A 19,034-nucleotide genomic window follows, 5' to 3' on the forward strand; every position below is an offset into this window, starting at 1 on the left:
TGTATACTTGGAAATGATGCCTGCATAAAACCATAATTTGTTTGATATTTTCTCTATCTGGTTCTCAGACAGAAATCTCAAAAATGCCAGACTGAGGGGTTTCACATCAGATATGTGGAAACTATTTCAAAGCCTTGGTTTCAGGCTTATAAAAATAACTCAGGTCAGTCTTGTGAAACACATAGTGTAGGGGTCGTTTGAGAGTTTCAGCCTCACCACAGAGCTCTGGGATAAGCTATTAATCCTGTTGAATCCCTCCTCCAATCACAAGGGAAGGCTGTTTTCTGGAATGGCAGGCTTCCTAAGCCAACTGTACATCTTTCTAGTTATTTGTCTGGATTCTGGATCCTGTCCCTCAAGACCACTAGGTGACACTATGGAGCATGGTCATTGCATTCAGCTATTGTCACCAGCTGAAAAATGAACGCAGCTTTATATTTTTCACCCCCCAAAGTGGTAGAGAAGCCACTTGCATTTCAGCCATTTCCCCCAATTCAGTTATTTCCCACTTGGTGAAATAACTGGGTTTTTTGGTTTTTTTGTTTTGTTTTGGTTTGGTTTTGTTTTGTTCTAAAGTTCTATAAAAGTTTGCTAATTAAAGGATAAAATTTGGGGGTAATATTCTTGGAATATAGCTACCTTCCAATTAATTGGTTCCATAAGAAAGGATGTTTGTTTATAAAGTTTCCTTAACTTCAGGGACGCCAGCAGTAATAATGCCCATCCCACCCCCATCAAAAAAAAGAACAAATGAAACAAAAGTACCCAACAATGTTTGCTATTCACACTGTCTAGAAGCTTTGTGCTTTTGGTTTGCTGCATTTGGGTTGTTTTTTCCTGATCCTATAAGATACAGTCTTCTGAGAGCAGGGGATTTCGGGGTTTTTTTCCCCCCACTGCTGTATCAATACACTATGCACTTAAGTTTTTCCTCACTTTTTCTCATTTTTCTAACTTCTGCTTTAATGAACAGTTCTTTATTTACCCATTCCTTTGTTTATTCATTTATGTGTACTCTAAAGATTTGTGGTTGCGCTGTTATTCTTACGGAAAAGATATTATGTAGCTGGAAACAGACATTTCTGTACATTCTCTCTTGAGGGACACATAACTGATTACATCTTTTAAGGTTTGTTTTTCAGATTATCTTGGCTTTTGGGATACTTGATGAAACAAAAGCACGTTTGTCTCTCTTTTTAAATTTGCCTCTTTATGTACTTTCATACACATTTTTCTCTTCAATGACATCAGCAGCTTGAACTTTTTATCTTCATCATGGAAACTCACATCGTACTTTTATTATAACTGTACATTCTTCTCTTGATTTAACATTAGATCAACTTGGCATTCTTAGGCTATTTTGGCCTCCAATTTCTCCTTTTGAAAAGATTGTATCCCATATTGAAAAATTACAGGTTTCTGATTTATAGAACAATAGAACTAGAAACCTATCTTCCTCACCTTGTCTTATTCTGGTTATTAAAAAAAAAGGGGGGGGGGTATGACCTGCCCTGGACACAGCTCCATCCGAACACTGAGTTTTGGTCACTTGAAGATTGGTGGCCAACTCCACTAGACCCAGAGGATTCTACACAGGCTGCATGTGGGGCTACCAGCAGATGCCAGTGGTCTGTGGAGTTGGCAATGAACCCTCAGCTGCTACACCCAACAGTATCTTTCTTCATGTCAGTAATAATTATAGTATTGTCTGTTCCATCTGCTTCCCAGAAGGAGTCTAGCTGTATATTGGTTCACTTCCTGTTGGGTCTCCTGGATTCCTGGAGTTTCTCTTTCTCTTCGAGGCTCTGGCTCCAATGACAGCCCATGCTTTGCATGCTGGCTTTGCTGCATTACTTAAAAAATGTGAAAATGTTTTGAAAACATTTTCAAAACAGGTCTCTGGAAATACTCAAAATGTAAGCAAGTTTTAGAAAATTCTTTTAGTGGTGGTGTGGAAGATGGTTTTTGGAAGGACAGGTCTCTGGAAAGACTCAAAGCATAAGCATATTATAGTGTTATATCACATCCTATGTTTTATAACTTATTTTTATTTATAGAAGTTCTATAGAAAAATATGGTTCCACATGGCTTATAATGAAAATAGTTTCTACTGCTTTTTGGTTTTTGTTTGTTTGTTTTTGTTTTTTCTGCTATTGGGTATTTTACTGACTTCCAACTTTAATAGAACCCAAGGATTCAGGTCTCACGTATATAGTTGGGTCATAATTTTTAGTTACATCAATAGTAAATGAGGGGTTGCAGATGTGGAGTTGTACTGTTACTGGGGAAAAAATCTGCTTTGCACGTGCACCTCGTGACTGTCCCATGGCCAATGGTGATTGTACAATGCTTACTATTCTAAGATGCATCTAAATTTCAAAGTTGTTAAAATGGTAAAAAAATGTGCTTCAGAATTGACAGATGACTTTCTATTGATGAGCTTCTCAGTGAAGTGATTTGACATTTTGATGGGAGATCTCGCTTTCCTGGACCCCCAGGCGTTTTCCTTTTATTGGCTTAGTGGTTCCCCCAGAAAGATACCTTGCAAACTCTCACCTGCGGCTTTTGGAACTCCTGTTCTTTTCTTTTCTTTTTTTTTAATTTTTTTTAATTTTAATTTTTTAAATTATATTATGTTAGTCACCATATAGTACATCCCTGGTTTCCGATGTAAAGCTCGATGCTTCATTAGTTGCGTAGAACACCCAGTGCACCATGCAATACGTGCCCTCCTTACTACCCATCACCAGTCCATCCCATTCCCCCACCCCCCTCCCCTCTGAAGCCCTCAGTTTGTTTCTCATAGTCTATAGTCTCACATGCTTCATTCCCCCTTCTGATTACCCCCCCTTTCCTTATCCCTTTCTTCCCCTACCGATCTTCCTAGTTCTTATTGGAACTCCTGTTCTTCCACCATTCTCCTCCATCTTTTGTCTTCTTATTTAAGTTAATGACAGACACGTAACTTCTTATTCTAAACATGCTGGTATCATCCTTGAGCCTTCTCTCTCCCACACTCAACCAATTGATTGGGAAGTAGCATCAGTCCTGCATTCAGTACAGATCTGGAGATTCACCACTTCTCATCACTTCTACCTCCACTCTACCACCCTGGTCCAAGCCACCACCATTTCTTCTCCATGACTGCAGTAGCCCTGACCTGTCTCTGTGTTTCTTCTCTTACTCCTAGTGCCACTTGATCCCACCCTCACTACCTACAGCCTGTTCTCAACCCAGATGTCAGTGTAATGCTTTTAAAGCGTATGTGAGAAAGTGTTAGTCCCTGCTTAGAATCTTGCAGCAGCTTCTGTCTCAGTCCAAGTGAAAACCTGAATTCTTCCAATGGCTTACTAGGACACACATGATCAGGACCTTTCTGACTTTATCTCCTATCACTTCACCCTCACTCCCTGCACTCCAGCCATACTGCTCTCCCTATGTTTCCTCAAACACCAGGCATAACCTACCTCAGGTGTTTGTCCCAGCTTAACAATCTGCCTGCATGCATGTCCTTCAGAAATCTAATGTTCAACTCTTCCACCTCCTTTAAGTCTTTGCCCAGATGTGTCTTCCTCAGTTAGCCTGACCACTTTATTTAAAAGTATGCCAGATAGTCTCCAGACCTGGTTCCTCCTACTTTCCTGGTTTTATTTTTCCTATAGCACTTATCACTTTCCAACATATGACAACATCTTTATTTCTTTATTGTCAGTTTTCCTCTACTTTCTAGGCATGATTGTCTGTTTTGTTCACTGATGTGGAACAGCAGGCACTTGATTAATATATACTGTTGAATTAATAAATTTATAGGAAATATTCCCTCTAAAGGATTCAAGATAAGATTTGATGAATATCTACAGTGTGGCCAAAGATTTATGCACATCATCTCATTTGATCTCCTCTATAACCCCATGAAATAACTATCTATACTTGAAAAACATTCAGACTTAGAGACATTTAAGGAAATTTTTCTAAAGGTTCTTACTTAATTAGGGATGCTGGAATTTGAATATTGGTAACCAAAATCCACCTTTTTCTCATTATATTATGCTGGCTCCAACTCTTAAACCACCTGAAGCCCAGCTCCCTCCTTAATCACCACTGTATCTATACTACAATGTCCAAGATGGTACCACTAGACATACATTGTTATTGAGCATTTGAAATGTGGCTAGTCCAAATCAAGATGTATGGTATGTGTAAAATGCATATAGATTTCAAAGACAATAGGAAAAAGAATTAAAATATCTTGATATTTTAAAAATATTTATTATATTTTTAAATAATATTGTGGATATATTGGGTTGAGTAAAGTATATTATTAAAATTAATTTCACCTCTTTTATTTTACATTTTTTAATGTGACTCTTGGAAAATTTTAAGTTTCATACATAGCTTATAGTTATATTGGATAGTGTTGATCAAGACCATTTGTCCCTGGCTCTGTAATCATAAGAATTCACATTTTCATTTCTTCCAGTTAAAGACAATGAAATCTCCAAAAGAAAGAAAGATAAGATATATATCTCACAAATCTGTCAACCCTATGTCTAGTCAGAACAGGATAGAAGCTTTGAAATGTTCTAAAAGGTCAACCTGCTCCAAAACATCTCTGCAGACAATCTTCATGGATTTCCTGCCATTAGACTCATTCCTCTGGAATATTTCCAAGAGCTGTCATTAAAATGAAAATGTCTTTGCAATGAGTCATGGCAAAACAGCATAGATCAGTTTGTCAAATGATCTCTGGAAGGGCTAGTGGGTGTATGGTTTTGATCAGGAAAGTTAATGAGACAGATTGATAACCTCAGGCACTGCTGCTCCACAAAAGGAGATTTGGAAATTTTCAGTAATCAGATAAATAACAGACCGCTTGTTGGTGTCATTTTAAAAGAAGATGTAAGTTCCATGAAATGTAACCACATTTATGTTATCTATATGTTGAGAGTTAGTGACTATTATCTCTGAGTTGATTTATACAATCCAGAAATCCTTATTGCTTAATGCTGGTGCTATTAAATAGAGTGTTAGGTAGGATGTGCCTAAACATTCTTCATGCCTGAAATTGTCTAAATTGGATATTTTGAAGGTTACCCAAATATTTTAATTTTCATCAGGAAGACATGAAATGGTGAATTTATGTATCACTTAACATGTGTGCTTTTCAGATGATTCCAATCTATGGTCATTCTCTAAGTAGGCATCATCGTTGTCACAAATATCTGAAAATGGGAGACAGAGAGAAGATATGAAGAACTATATAGCAGTATCTTTGTATTGGAAAGTTGGTTGAATTGTCATGTTTCCATTAGTAGGTAAGAAATGAAAGATAGTTCTTTACTGATTAAATATGTTTAAAGAAGAAAAAGATGTGTAATATCCAAAAGCCAAGCAATGTATCATTTATAAGAGAAATCTAGAAGTTGCGTAAAAAGTTAGAAGTTAAAAAATCATGAGGTAAAATTAGCCTATATTCAAGCCTCCAGAAACACTCTGTAAGGGGAGAACAGGAATGTTACAGAGTATTCTAATGGTGGCTCTTACAGAGAAGTTTCCTCTTGAGGCATGTATGGCACACCTGGAATGGCACAGTCCTGAAATACCATGTGTTTAAGCCACGTGTTAGAGCACATGTGAAATCACACTAAAAATCAATTGTTAAAAAATGTTTAGAGAAAGTTTGATATCCATATATGGAACATCTATTACTAATGTGAATTTTGGTTATCCATTAATTTTGCAACTCATTTAAATATCAGGGAGAAATCTTAGAAACTAAGTATGAACAGACACTTTTCCAATGAAGACATACAAATGGCTAACAGTCACATGAAAAAATATTCAACATCATTAGCCATCAGAGAAATTCAAATCAAAACCACACTGAGATATCACCTTACACCAGTTAGAATGGCAAAAATTGACAAGGCAGGAAACAACAAATGTTGGAGAGGATGTGGAGAAAGGGGATCCCTCTTACACTGTTGATGGGAATGCAAGTTGGTACAGTCACTTTGAAAAACAGTATGGAATTTCCTCAAAAAGTTAAAAATAGAGCTACCCTAAATATGACCCAGGAATTGCACTACTGGGTATTTACCCCAAAGATACAGACGTAGTGAAGAGAAGGGCCATATGCACCCTATTGTTCATAGCAGCAATAGACATAATGGCCAAACTGTGGAAGGAATTGAGATCCCCTTCAACAGATGAATAGATTAAGAAGATGTGGTTCATATATACAATGGAATATTACTCAGCCATCAGAAAGAACAATTACCCAACATTTGCATCAACATGGACAGGACTGGAGGAGATTATGCTAAGTGAAACAAGTCAAGCAGAGAAAGACAATTATCATATGGTTTCACTCACTTATGGAATATAAGGAATAGCAGGGAGATCTTTAGGAGTAGGCAGGGAAAAATGAAGGAGGGGATAAACAGGGGGAAATGAACCACAAGAGACTATGGACTCTGGGAAACAAACTGAGGGTTTTGGGGGGGGGGGGGGCGGATGGTCTAGCCCAGTGAAGGGTATTAAGGAGGGCACATATTTCATGGAGCATTGGGCATTATACGCAAACAATAAATCATGGAACACTACATCAAAAACTAATGATGTACTGTATGGTGACTGACATATCATAATAATAAAAAGAAATTAAGTTTTTATATTAGAAATATTAGAACAGTTTAAGATTTACAGAATTACTGCAAAAATAATGCAGAGTTCCCATATGCCGCATGCTCAGTTTCTCTTATTATTAACATCTGACATTCATGTGGTACATCTGTCACAATAATGAATCAATATCGATACTGAGCTTTTTCCTAATGTCATTTCTGTTGCTGGACGCCATCCAGGATTCCACATTTTAAGTCTCCTGGGACACCTTGCAGCTGCTAGGAGAAACAACCGGCCCTGAAGCAGTGCAATGGGACAGTGGGTTTGGGTTGCCGCAGCTTGGACCTCAGCAGGTGGGATTGGGGCCCTGGGGTTCCCTATTGGAGGACAGTGTGGCCGCCCGGGGCCTTATGCCTCCTGGAAGGCGACATGTTGCCTGAGCATGCTCTGTTTTCATCCGCCGACCGGCTGCGGACAGGTGTGTTCCTCCGTACCTGGCCAGGATTATGGAGTGAGGAGCCCTGTGGGCAGGGTGGGGGGACGAAGCTTTGGTAAGGATTGGGGTTTGTTTGATGGGTGGCTTGGGCCAAAGTCCCTGTGAAAGAGTGTGAGGCCTGGAATCTCCAGCACTCTGGGCACCCAGGTGCCTGTCATCCCAGGACTCCCCTGCTGCCCTGAGATCCCGCGAGATCACGCTTGCTCCTGCAAGAGTGGCTGCAGCTGCGGCAGCCTGGGCCAGATTCTCCAGTCCTCTGAGCCGTCCTTCTCTCCCTACCCCTCCAAATTTACTCCCGTCCACACCCCAGAAGCCACATAGCACAAACTGTCCGCTCCAGCTGTGCAGGCTTTGCCTTGCTCGAAACCCTGCGCTCCACCCACCCAGACCAGGCTGGCCCTATCCAGACTCCACACATCCTCCCTGGGAAAGGAAGACAAACGCTTGCATGGTTTCCGGGAGAAGGCCACTGTAATTCCTAACGCTGCTTTTCTACAGGTAAGTCCTCCACCCCACCCCCACCAGCTCCAGGGTTCTTGAAAGATTGTCCCTTTGTCTGTGGTTTTCTGCAGTTCGAGTAGGATAAGTCTAGGTGCGGGGCTTTTTGTTTTGCGTGTGTGTTGATTACTCTGAGCTTCCTGGTTCTGTGGTTTAGTGCTTGTCATAAATTTTGAATAGTTCTCAACTTTTATTTCTTTAAATATGTTTTTGATCTCTTTTCACTTTGTCAATGGAAATATTACTTGACATACAATATTACATTAGCTTCAGGTGTACAACATAGTGATTAAGCGATTATATACGTTATGAAATGTATTACTACTCTAAGTGTATCATCCGTCACCGTACAAAGTTATTACAATACTATTTTAAGTATGTGGCCAAGTTGTACTTTTCATCCCTGTGGCTTATTTATTTTATAACTGGAATCTTGTGCCTTTTAACTCCCTTTACCCGTTTCATCCCTCTCCCCTTTGGCAATCACCAGTATATTCTCTGCATTTTTGAGTCTTTCTGTTTTGTTTGTTTTTTAGATTCCATATATAAGTGAAATCATGGGTATTTGTCTTTCTCTGCCTAACTTACTTCACTTACCATTAAACCCTATAGGTCCATCCATGTTGTTGCAAATGGCAATTTCTCATTCTTTTTTACGGCCTGAATAATATTCCAGTGTGTGTGTGTGTGTGTACACACCATTTCTTTTTTTATCCATTCACCTATCAACAGACGCTTGGGTTGCTTTCGTATCTTGGCTATTGTAAATAATGCTGCAGTAAACACAGGGGTACATGTATCTTTTCAAATAGTTTTCTTTCGGTAAATACTCAAAAATGAAATTACTGGCTCATGATCTTTCTATTTTTAATCTCCACTCTGTTTTCCATAGTGGCTGCACCAGTCTACATTTTTACCAACAGCGCATGAGGGTTCCCTTCTCTCTCTATATGCTTGCTAGTGCTTGCTATTTCTTGTGTTTTTTTATATAAGTCATTTGGACAGGTGTGAAGTCATATCTGATTGCGGTTTTGATTTGCATTTCCCTGATGATTAGTAATGTTAAGCATCTTTTCATATGTTTGTTGACCATCTGTGTGTCTTCTTTGGGCAATTGTCTATTTAGGTCCCCTGACCATTTTTAAAAATCAGATTGTTTCTTTTGGGTGTTGAGTTGGATTTGTTCTTCATTTATTTTGGATATTAGCTCCTTATTGAATATCTCATTTGAAAATATCTTTTCCCATTCAAAAGGTTGCTTTTTTGTTTTGTTGATGGTTTCTTTCACTGCAAACTCTTTTTATTTTGGTGTAGTCCCAAGAGTTGGTTTTTGCTTTTGTTTTTCTTGCCTGAGATGATCCAGAAAAATATTGCTAAGGCCAATGACCAAGAGTTTATTATCTATGTTTTCTTTTGTGAGTTTTATGGTTTCAGGTCTTACATTTAGGTTTTTAGTCCATTTTGAGTTTATTTTTGTTCATTGTGTAAGAAAGTAGTCCAGTTTCATTCTTTTGCATATGGCTGTCCAGTTTTCCTAAACCCATTTATTGAAGACACTGTCTTTTCCCCATTGTATATTCTTGCCTCCTTCATTGTAGATTAATTGACGACATAAGTGTGAGTTTATTTCTGGGCTCTCTCTTTTGTTCCACTGATCTCTGTGTCTACTTTTGTGTCAGTACCATACTTCCTTGATTACTACAGATTTGTAGTGTATCTTAAAATCTGGGATTGTGATAACCTCCAGTTCTGTTCTTTCTTCTTGAGTTTGTTTTGGCTATTAGCAGTCTTCTGTGGTTCCATACACACTTCAGGATTATTTGTTTTAGTTCTGTGAAAAATGCTATTGGTATTTTGATTGGGATTGTCCTCTTTTTCCTGAGTCTTCATCTGGTATACCCATCATACTGCACTTTTTGTTATTGTTCTTCTTCTTGCTATTATTTTCTTCTAGATTTTCGGTTTGGGAAGTCTATGCTGACCCAATACAAGCTCACTGACTCTTTCCTCAGCTGTGTCCAGTTTACTGTGGAGCTCCTGAAGGCAATCTAGTATATATCAGGCATCTCCTGATCATTGGAGATTAGCAGTGCTTACTCTCATGGAGCCCATATCTTAATGGAGGTTCCCAGAAATTGTTTATTGTCATTCAACAACCATTTCCTCCTCCTCTCAAACAGCACTATAACTAGTTCAGTAGAAGGAAGTACTTTGACCTTGGGGAAGGACAGACCCTCTGTCAGATTCAGAGACTATATTATAACTAACCTAACACAATCATTGTAATCCCATTTCTCTTTGCTAGAAACTCAATATCCCTGTGTCCTCTGTAGCTAAGCAATACAAGGGAACATTTTCCAGGAGGATTCCAAGGAGGATTTTCTTCCTAAATGCAAAAAGAGAGTCTTAGGAAGTAGAAGGCTTTTGTTCATGCCTTCCTTCCTTTGTGGGGATTTTGGTGTGAGGATGTGATACCTCCAGCTATAGAAGTCATTTTGTGACTCTCAGGGGATAAGCAGGAGGACACAGTCAAAATCGGTGGGTAGCAGTGGAAAAGGCTGAAAGAGCTCTGAACCACAAAATGAACTGTGAATCCACATTCCTCCAGTTAATGAGCTGTGGCTTCTATCAGTGCTTCTGAATGGCCACTTTTTTCCTAATTCTTTGAGGATGAATACTTTTGGTCTTCACCTGTTCCATGAGACAGATCCACTGATCTTGTGCTTTGATATTGCCACACAGTCAACTTGCACTCAAAGCATCTAGACACCCTTGATTTGTGTGATTATTTCATGGTGGACTTCTAACAGTTCATGAACTGGCACTTGTCTGCAAATCATATTTTGAGTGGCACTTATCAGTTAGCTCTCATTTAAGGATGGCTTGATAGAAACCATGTGTTAGACATTCGGGCAATTAGGGTTTTTTGCTATCAAATGCTTTTTAACTGATACACAGGAGACAAGTAGATAAATACATGAATAAGTGAAACAAAGAGAGATACACGTACACCATTTTGGTAGGTCTCTCACAGGTGCTGCTGATATACCAGAGCCTCTTTCTTTACTGTTTTCTGCTTTAGGAAGGTGCTTCCAAACCAGTGTTATGTGTATGCTCTCATACCTTACAGGATATGTTTGTGTCACCCCACATTCATATGTTGAAGCCTAATCACAGTATGATAGTATCTGAAAGTGGGGCCTTTGGGAGGTGATTAGGTCATCAGGGTGGAGCCCTCACCAATGGGATTAGTGCCCTTATAAGACTCCAGAGAGCTCTCTCACTCTCTTCCCCCCAGGTGAGCATGTAAACTGTATACAGTATAGCAGTCTGCAACTCAGAAGAGAGCTCTCACTAGAACCTGACCATGCTGGCACCCTGATCTAGAACTGTGAGAAATAAATTCTGTCACTTACAATACCAGACTATGGTATTCTGTTGTAGTAGCATATATTAAGATACAAGGGCTTTGGGGAAACAGTTTTTTATGTTGTTCTATCTAATCTTCTTATAACTCTCTGCCTCCATCACTATTCAGAGAAGAGCCCAGACCAGTGACGGGAGTAGATCTTGTACTCCGAATCATACTTGTCCCCAACACCAAAGGCCTGTCTGACTGGGCTTGGCCCCTTTTCTCAGGAGACTCCTCAATCATTCTGACAGAAGCATTAGCAGAGGCTGTCCTGCCAGAAAAGCTCAGACATGTCTGAATCTTGGGAATGAACATGACCTGGTCCCAAGCACATGTTTGGGAAAAGAATTGTGTGGGAAGAGATGCTTACGTTCTCTATTTGAAGTGAATGATACCAGTTCAGTTTGTAACTCAAACACGGAGGGAGGGATCATTCCACAAAGTAATTTCCTGCATTTCTTTCTCAGCACAGACCACAGCATGAGACCTTGACATTTTATGCCTTCTCTGAACAAGTATTACTTAACTCCTGTACTGGGTGGAACATGTCCCCCCCCCCCCCAAATTCATTTCCACCCAGGACCTCCAAATGTCATCTTATTTAGAAATAGAGTTTTTGCAGATGTAATCAAATTAAGATGAGGTGTTCTTGAAAGAAGAGGGAAATTTGGGACACCCTGGGAAGAGGCCATATGAAGACAGAGGCAGAGGTTGGAGTTCTGCATCCACAAGCCACAAAGGCTGTGGCTTGCTGGCGACCACCAGAAGCTACAAGACACCTGGAAGAAACCTTCTCTACAGCCTTCAGAGAAAGCTAATACCTTCATTTTGGACCTTCAGCCTCCAGAACTGTGAGGGAGTAAATTCCTGTATTTATTAGCCACCTGGTTTATGGCACTTAGGATTGCTTAATGGCAGCCCTAGGAAACTAACACAGCCCCTAATATGTTCATTGTGCAGAGCTCACAGCACTAGAAGTGCTACAAGCATAATATTTTTGTAGGGATTAGGCCATGTCTATAGAATACCAACAGATACAGAGGAAATGGAAGAAAAATCATCCCATTTTTTTGGAGCGTTACAAATCAACAAAGATAGGAACTACTGCTGTACAAGGAAAGATAATTCTACCAGTTGACTTGACATTTTCACTTTCCATCAGGACCCATATGAAATGTTTCAAAATATGCGCTGAGTCTCTCATGACATCCAACCCTATTCTCATCAGACCAAAGGTCCATGTTTTCCTGGTCACTGGTTAGCTAAAAAGTGTGTTTCTGAAACTTCTCCAAATAATAAAAATTACCTGGGATGCCAGTGAATTAGAATTTTCAGGAAATCTGGATGTTTAGCATTTAGTTCAGTATCAGTAGCAAATTTTAGTCAAAGAATTTAAATTACCCAGGCTTATATAACCAGAGGTTATCTAGAGAACATAAAATATTTTGATGCATTTTGATCTAATTGCAAGGTTCATCTTGTTTCCAGCAAACATCTGAGCAGGTACATATGTAGACTAGAAAGCACAGAGCTGTGGAGCTGGAAAACCTGGACTTGAATCTTAATTCTGCCACATGCTGTTTGCAAGGTTTAACCTCATTGGATGTCTGCTATTTTATCTGTGAAATTGTGATGATATGATATGGAGCATATAAAAATGCAAGGTATTATAATAAATTAGATGTACACACAGATAGTTGCAAGAGCAAACCTTATGGCTCCAAAGGAAACCCTGGAAGTATCAGAGATGTGAAACTAGGAAGTCAATGTATTTTTTTCCTGAATGAAGAATATACTTTGAGTAAGTTGTTCCCCACATGTCCTTTGTTCTGAAATAGAAATGTCTGAGGAAGATTTCTTTATGAGGACCATTGCCTGGCAGTGAGAAAAATGAAAGGCAGGCCCTCTGACCCAGCGGCAGTGATAATTGTACATTCCTTAGGAGAAAATTGACTTTTCTCATTATTGAAACAGAAACAGTATGAAGTTTTTTTTTTTAAATGTGGAAACAATGAATTTTAAAAGTAGGCCCTACTTGCAGAAATAACAGAAGAAACACAAGCAAAAAGACACAAGAAGAGAAATACCGGATCAATCACTTGAAATCAAATGTATATCCCTCTTCTGAAAAATTAAAAAAAAAAAAAGCAAAAGGGCCAGAATGTTCCATTTTTGTCATCAAATGATGAACAGTGTGGGAAAACTCTGAATGGTGTAACTTAAATCATAACCATGGTACAGTAAAAATACATACTGTTTAAAAAAATAACAATTGTACATCTATTTCTTTCTCTTCATAAGTGTAACATTAGCTGGCGTACAGAGGCTCGTGTTACGGATGGACTTGGTTCTAAATCTGGTTCATGTGATCCTTGGCTTCCCCCACATAAGAAATCAGGGGTGCCTTCCCCCACATGAGTAACCCCCCCACCTTCTCCCTGTAATAGACATGTATCATCTTTTTTCATTTATCTGGCATTTGAACTCTTATGTTTGAAAATTTCCTACCTTATAAGTCTGTGTGAAAATCAAATCTACTCTAACCCTATGGAAGCTGAAAATTCCTGCTATGGATTTTCTTTTCTCTTGTAGCTTAAGCAAGATCATGTGCAGAGTACTGATTCACCAATCAGGCATCAGCCTTAGATCTTAAATCAAGAGCTAGACAGATGAAGAGGCAGGAGCTGCAGAGAGTCCTTTTTGGGACAGGAAACAGCAGCAGTCACAACAACATGGGTTTCCATAGTTGCTGGAGTCAATGGTACAGCTATGGCATTTTGTATCCATTGCTGATGGTGACAGTAGTAGCAGGAATGGTTTCCTCACTGAGTAGTGTTTTTTTTTTTTTGGAGAAGATGAAACTTGACAAACACAAAAATTGTTGCTGGCAAAGAGACTTTTTTTTAAAGATTTTATTTATTAGAGAGAGAGTGTGCGTGTGCCTGTGCGTGGGGTGGAGGGGCAGAGGGAGAAGGAGAAGCAGACTCCCTGCTGAGCCCGGAGTCCCAACTTGGGGCTTGATCCCAGGACCCTGAGATCATGACCTGAGCCGAAGCAGTTGCTTAACTGACAGAGCCACCCAGCTGCCCTAGGCAAAGAGACTTTAAAGATAATAGGGAATCTGAGGTTATCTGACCTGGTTGGAGCTGAAGGCAGTGAAAATCCAGTCAGTGTATTGAGGATGGGAATCTATTATACACTCGGTAACCAAAAAATTAATTAAAACATCAACAGTATTAGAACTTAAATAAAAAACTTAATAAAAAGAAAAATCCAGAAATAGATTCCCCCCCAAACCCAAACATCACCAGTATTTATATGGAATAAAGTACAAATTGAGGGCAATGGGTAAGCTGTCAGTTATTGATCAAGTCCAGGCTGCCTTGGGCTGATTGCTATGGAGGTTGTCACTTGACTTTCCAGACTGGTTGCTACAGATTGTGGGTCAGAGTTCTGTTCTGCCTCCCAGTAGCTTAAGAAGTAGAATGGTAGACTTGTTTCTCAATGTTCTTCTATCTTTGATTTAGAATCAGGGACTTTCTGATTGTGCTTAAAACCAAAACCAAAACCACAACAAAAACAAACCCTCTCAATTCTTATAGACATTGGGATGAAAAAATAAATAACCCTTATAGATTTTGATCCAGATACAATATTACAAAGCTGTTGAATTCAGGTCACTTATGTAAGGCTTGAAGTGTTGAGTGAGAGTGAGGACAAGCCCTGGAACAGAAGATAAGGGAGGGGGGTCATGAGACTTGGATTACCTCAACCTCAGCTGATCCTCCCTTGTCATCCAAGAATCCAGTTTCACCCATTTTTTAAAGCTGTATCTACCTTTGTGAAGAGTAATATCCTTAAAGGCAAAGTCACTGTCATGCTTTTACCTCTGTACCAATATCTAGAGGTATATGTTGGCATAGCAGAGAGTCTATTACAAAATCTAACCATGGAGGAGAAGGCTTATATGCCTATACATATGCTAAAGTGTGAGGAATATGTTGTAAATGTATTTGGAGATAGAATATAATTTTAGATTTGATTTAATGTGATAGCTCAAACATGTTAGTTCGTGCTAGTGGCCCTTCAGTGATCTGGATGTCTCTGGAACCAATGGGATGAGGTAGTTCACAAACTGAAAAAAAAAGGGGCTTGTGTATTTCAAACACCACCTGATCTGGTGCCCAGAGACCTGACTTGAACCAGCATGGTTCACCCAATTCCCACACAGAGTCATTTCAAAGGCCTTGAATAGGAGCACCTGGGAGGCACAGTCAGTTGGGCATCTGACTGTTGGTGTTGGCTTGGGTTGAGATCTCAGGGTCATGAGATCAAGCTCCACGTTGGGCTCTGTGCTTAGTGCAAAGTCTACTTGGGTTTCTCTCTCCCTCTCGCTCTGCCCCTCCCTCCACCATTCTCTCTTGCTCTCTTGCACTCTCTCTCTAAATAAACAAATCCTTAAAAAAAAAGGGGTCCTGAATATCTTGAGCAAAGGGAAAACCAGTTATTATTGAGAACCCTGTAATAACATCACAAATGGGTGGGTACATTGACTCTCATCCTGCAATCCCAAAAAGGAATCAATCCACTGTTCATCAATCCACTGTTTTAGCCTCATTAAAAATTCTCTTTAATTGACTGACTGACGAGGAAAGAAATTTAGCCTTAATTATAGAAAACCCTTCATGATGTATGAACTCCAGAAGCTGGCTTCTGTAGAATTACAGACTCAACTGGGGTGATACCGAAACAAAGTAAAAAGTGAAAATCCTCCCAGTGTATAATACATTAAAGTATTTTGCCTGGAAGGAGAGATTAGTTAAGGATCTACAATCAATCACTGATTATTGCTAATGGTTCTTTTGGGAGATAGGAACATGGAAAAAAATTGGAGGTCTCGTGACAAGGATATTTGGGGAAGAATTATGCAGGATTCATGCTAGGCTAGCACATGCAGTGGTGATGACAGTAGTGACAGAACCTCATTGCTGATTGCTGAGATGGAAACCTTCTGATGAATAGATATATAATCTGATGCAGCAAATCAATATTTTGGTAAGCTATTATCTCTCTTCATAAGAATAAATAATCAGCACTGTTCAGGAACATGACAGTCATTTTCAGGGTGCACAAAAATAATTTTATTTCTTGAAAGAAGTAGTTGGAGGGAAGGTGGATGAGTTGTGCGCTCTGTGCTACAGAATTGTTATCAGTTAAGTGATGATTTAGGGGTTGTGTTTATTGACAAAGGGTTGGCTCAGTTATATCGGTACTCCTGTTCCGGCTAAACTATTCAAGGAAAAATAGATTTTCCCCATGGTGCTTGACTCAACTTTGTGAGAGAGGTGGTAGAGGATAGAGCATCTGCTAATCTCTCAAGTGGTATCATGGAATGAAAGAGTTAAGGGTCAAAAGACCTGGGTTCTCTTTCCATCTAGTTTAGGACAAATCACTTAATCTCTCTAGGGCTTGTTTTCCTTATCTGTACTAGATTTTTTAAAAAAGCAATTTAATTTCTATCTGCCTGCTGATATCAGGCAGATCTCTTCAAGTTCTAACCTCTTGAATTGATGATTCAATAAAATAAATGTAACTGCCTTTCCTTCACAGTAGTGTCACGGGGACTAAATCAGTTAATTTATGTCAAACATATCAGTTCAGACCCAGCACATGGATGGCTCTCAACAAGAGGTAGATCTTGCTGTTATCATTATTGTGTAGTTTCCAAAATTAATTTAACCCAAGGCATTTGGTGCCTTCAGTGGATCCTTTCATTTACATGATTATTCTTAAGTAAAAAGGCCAAGAGTTATTACTGCCATAGCAATCTGGACCCCAGGTGATACTGACCTGAATTCAAGGGTCTGTTTCTGGGTCTGGACCAACACCAGACCCATGTTGAGAATGCAGCTGCTTCTAGGGGCGCCTGGGTAGCGCAGTCGTTAAGCGTCTGCCTTCGGCTCAGGGCGTGATCCCGGCATTCTGGGATCGAGCCCCGCATCAGGCTCCTCCGCTAAGAGCCTGCTTCTTCCTCTCCCACTCCCCTGCTGTGTTCCCTCTCTCACTGGCTGTCTCTCTGTCCCATAAACAAATAAAATCTTAAAAAAAAAAAAGAAAGAGAATGCAGCTGCTTCTAAGCATATGTTCCATTTCGTTCAATGGGGCTAAAATAATATGGAGGAAAATCCACAAAACACTAGATTTTTAACTTGTATATTATCTTCCCTTTCTTATCCTTTGGTATTTCCATACCTTTACTTAAAACGAAGGGTATATTTAATTCTACTGCCTGGGTCGTTCTTGTTCTGTTGCCCATTAACACATTTAATAACCTTTGAGAGATTCGCTTTCACATATATAAAATAACTCACCTAGAGTTACGTAGTGGTGATTGGAATACTCATCTGGCATCTAGGTCTACTATGTCTTTTTTCCTTCTGTAATTCCTTGCATTTTAAAAAGGTGACACTTGGGTTAAAAGAAAAAACTATTCTGAACAAATTCACACAGTACATATACTAATACATTCACATTATTTTTAAAGGTCAAATAATATATAATAGAAATTAAAGAGTGAAATTTTCACTCCCCCCACCCCCATCATTCCCACTACCTTCCTTAGAAATAATTGCTTGTAACAGTCTGGTGTGCATCATTTCAAATCACTTTTAATGTTGACATAATGATGTACATACACAAATATATAGGCGTCATTTTGTGTTGGTTTGTGTAGAGGGGATCATAGCGTGTGTGGGGGTGTGTGTAGTGTAGTGTATATATAATAACTCACATTTTTACTTAATATATTTTGGAAATCTTTTTGAAAAACTATGCAGATCCACCTCATTCTTTTAAGCTAATAAATAATATTCCATAGTATGGCTATTTAATAATTCATGTAACAATCCTATTGGCAGATATTTGTGTTGTTCACAGTATTTAAATTCTTCTGAAAATGTTTCCAGAGGTTATATTTGTGCCTCCTTGGGAACAAAAATATTTCTCTTAGATACCAGGAAATGAATGTTCTCTGAAGAGTGTCCATTTTACAAAAGACTATGACTTTTGGGACTGCGTGTTAAGTCTAGGAATAAATATTAAAAACATGTCTGAGAATAAGAGTGGGAATGTGGTAGAAAGAAGGGGCCAGAATCCCTCATGGCCTCATCAGAGAACAACTTTAATGGCTGAATCATCCCTCAAATCTCTTCCAGCTGTAGTGTTCGAAGGCTGAATCCATCTCTGGCTCTCTCAGGGAACTCTCTGTGGCACCAACTCCCCATCATAAATATTTGTAGAATGATTGACTAGACCATATACTCTTTCACATTCAAGGAAGCTGGATTGATAGCTGTGCCTGTGGTTCTCGGCAAATTCTACTTCTGGAGTGCCTTGTTCATTTACCCATGGAGAAAGTTAGAGTATAGTTAGGGTGCATTCCCCCATCTGAAGGTGAGATGGGCCAGTCATATGTGATTTCAAACCCAAGGTTCCTAGTTAATTTGGACATCAGTATCTGGACACGAAGCAGTTAACTGCAGACTTGCTCGTTAGGAAGAATATTAAGGTTAGGGAATAGAGCTGGGTCAGATTATCAGTTCCCCCAACAGCTGAGAAACAAGGAGATTACTTAATTTTGCTCGAGATCATTTATGCAATAGGAATACCAGTAGCTACTTACAGTTTGGACTATGGAAGAACATAAAACCTGTAAAATGCCTATTATACAGTCGGTTCTTTTGGGGAATATGCAAGAAGGCAAGTGTGAAAATCCATCAGCTATCTAGATCATTATCTAGGATGAGATTATGCATCTATGAAATATAGCTGATATCAGGCAGTCACTTCATCTTTCTAAATCTCTTTCTTCACGTGTAAAAAGATTCAGCAATCTTAAGATTTCCATTGCAGATCAATGAGTGTCCTTTGGCTTTCTGGGGAACTCTTACTCATCTTTTATTCATTTTATCATCCCAACCTGGCTATTTTCAATAGTATTAA

General features: G+C 39.2%; 1 protein-coding gene across 5 annotated transcripts in view; it reads left to right on the forward strand.

The window, feature by feature from the left end:
• The window catches only part of LOC113251236 (uncharacterized), a 573,820-nt gene that overhangs the window by 141,098 nt on the left and 413,688 nt on the right, over window positions 1–19,034 (forward strand). For 3 of the 5 annotated variants that reach the window (XM_057309351.1, XM_044381738.3, XM_044381737.3), the window contains exon 1: window positions 7,338–7,621. The exons of the other annotated variants lie outside the window; for them this stretch is intronic. The gene's annotated coding sequence lies outside the window, so the exon portion shown is untranslated. Of the gene's footprint in view, window positions 1–7,337; window positions 7,622–19,034 lie in introns of those variants that run through there. 5 annotated transcript variants of the gene reach the window in all.

Source organism: Ursus arctos, unplaced genomic scaffold, assembly GCF_023065955.2.
Source record: "Ursus arctos isolate Adak ecotype North America unplaced genomic scaffold, UrsArc2.0 scaffold_10, whole genome shotgun sequence".
Lineage (NCBI taxonomy): Eukaryota > Metazoa > Chordata > Mammalia > Carnivora > Ursidae > Ursus > Ursus arctos.